We start from the raw sequence: 2,500 nt of genomic DNA on the forward strand, positions 1-2,500 counted from the left end.
GACAAAGCCCTGCATAATGAGCTGCATAAAGAGCCGCTCAGTCAGCTGTTGTCACTGAGAGGGAGGTGTTACAAGAAAGAACGTGAGAACAAAATAAATGTATATCATTTTAAGTTTGTAGTTTATTTAGAATATATTTAATTATCCCACAACATAATTTAATATGGGGGAGCAGTTAAACAGTTTATTAGGAACAATCAAAGCTGACTTTCAAACTAATTTTATTTTTGCATTATTACTCCAGTCACACAATCCTCAAGAAATCCTTTTAACAATCTGAATTTCTAAAAAACAACAACAACAAAAAAAAAACATTTATTGTTATCATTATTATTAATGTTGAAAATAGCAGAGGACATTTTTCAGGTTTTTTAGGGGGTAAATTAAAAGAACACCATTTTTTGTTACATTTGTTACAGTTACATGTATTTGTTACATTTATATTATTTACATCAAGCTTTTGAATGGTATAGTTTTGTATATATTGTTATTGCGATGGACTAGAAATCCATTGGGGTCTCCCCGCGCAGGTTCGAATCCTGCCGACTACGCTGTTTGCTGAAGGCCGTGAGGAAAAGCGTCCATGAATTTTTCAAGGTCCTCCCACTGATTTGCGAAATGTCCAGTCCCTCTTCGATGGACCAACACACCGCTGGTGCTTCTTCTATTCGGGCTCCAGGGGTTAACTCGGGTGAGCCAGTGGCACGCCGTGATCGTATAGTGGTTAGTACTCTGCGTTGTGGCCGCAGCAACCCCGGTTCGAATCCGGGTCACGGCAATACTCTGGCGTAGAGTGTACGGGAAGGTTGCCATTTTTTTACCACCTCATCTTTCTTCTCTATTTTGTTTTTGATGCCTGGCCTGTGCAGGGTGAGACCAGACAACTGGGCAGGCAGCCTGCCGCTAGACGTAGTCGTGGCCGAGAGGTTAAGGCGTTGGACTTGAAATCCATTGGGGTCTCCCCGCGCAGGTTCGAACCCTGCCGACTACGGGAGGGTTTTGCAGTATTGCTTTAGCTTTCTGTGATGGTAATTGTGCCTTCTATGGTCTTTTGTCCTAACTGCTTCTAGCTTTCATCCCGTGACACCTGCGTCTCTTCTTTGCTCCACAAGAGCCCGGATAGCTCATTCGGTAGAGCATCAGACTTTTAATCTGAGGGTCCAGGGTTCAAGTCCCTGTTCGGGCGAAGGTCTTTCTTTGGCCTCACCTTGCTATCACTACGGTCCATCTCTTCTGCTGACTCTGTACTGGAACGGTGTTCCTCCCTTGTGGTTAGTGAAAAACGAACAGTGTTAAAACACTTGAACAAGGCAAACATAAAGAACAATGGTGCCTGGAATTTTTGAGAACTGGAGCTTGTAGCCTAGAATTTTTCTTTGCAATTCATGTGAAAATCATCTTGTTTACTCACTTACAGAAAACAATACATTGATTTACATTTTCTAAGACACTTTTTGTTGGTAAAGGTCATATGAGAGTAGGCGTCAACTATCATGAATGTCATTATGATTTACACCTGAGAAGACAAAGCCCTGCATAATGAGCTGCATAAAGAGCCGCTCAGTCAGCTGTTGTCACTGAGAGGGAGGTGTTACAAGAAAGAACGTGAGAACAAAATAAATGTATATCATTTTAAGTTTGTAGTTTATTTAGAATATATTTAATTATCCCACAACATAATTTAATATGGGGGAGCAGTTAAACAGTTTATTAGGAACAATCAAAGCTGACTTTCAAACTAATTTTATTTTTGCATTATTACTCCAGTCACACAATCCTCAAGAAATCCTTTTAACAATCTGAATTTCTAAAAAACAACAACAACAAAAAAAACATTTATTGTTATCATTATTATTAATGTTGAAAATAGCAGAGGACATTTTTCAGGTTTTTTAGGGGGTAAATTAAAAGAACACCATTTTTTGTTACATTTGTTACAGTTACATGTATTTGTTACATTTATATTATTTACATCAAGCTTTTGAATGGTATAGTTTTGTATATTGTTATTGGAACTTCATAATATTTAACTTAATTATACATTTAGTCAAGAATTATAGTTTGGAAAGAGTCTAACTAGTAAAATGTTTAGACGTTATGTGAAAGCTAGTACAAGTATATAAATAAATATAAAGAGACTTACTCATGTTTATGATCTCTGCTGAATAAAGTGCTTCATTCTTTTTTTTCTGAGGAAATCCATTTCTCAAATCCTCAACCACGCCACATCTTTTTGGGGTGGATTATGTGTTATTCCTCTCATCGCGAAGCAAACAGTAAAATAAAAGCACTTGAACAACAGTCTGGCTGCTTTTTCTTCTGTGTGGGCGTATTCAAGCTGCGCTTCAGTTTGAATCTGAATAGAGCGTTCAGCGTGGGGCGTGGTCACATTAGATATAATGAAGGGAGACGTGAAAAAAGGACATCGCCTTGTTTTCATATGGATTACTTTATCACAGAACATTTGTTTTAGGCAGCACTCGTTTAGTTTAAAAGTAGA

General features: G+C 38.0%; 2 non-coding genes across 2 annotated transcripts; both read left to right on the plus strand.

The window, feature by feature from the left end:
• The first annotated feature begins 706 nt into the window (after window positions 1-706).
• On the plus strand, window positions 707-778 carry trnah-gug (transfer RNA histidin (anticodon GUG)). The gene has a single exon. It is a non-coding gene; the product is annotated as a tRNA-His (tRNA).
• Window positions 779-909: 131 nt separating this feature from the next.
• trnas-uga (transfer RNA serine (anticodon UGA)) lies at window positions 910-991 on the plus strand. The gene has a single exon. It is a non-coding gene; the product is annotated as a tRNA-Ser (tRNA).
• Window positions 992-2,500: the final 1,509 nt, after the last annotated feature.

This window comes from Carassius gibelio, chromosome A20, assembly GCF_023724105.1.
Source record: "Carassius gibelio isolate Cgi1373 ecotype wild population from Czech Republic chromosome A20, carGib1.2-hapl.c, whole genome shotgun sequence".
In the NCBI taxonomy this organism is placed as follows: domain Eukaryota; kingdom Metazoa; phylum Chordata; class Actinopteri; order Cypriniformes; family Cyprinidae; genus Carassius; species Carassius gibelio.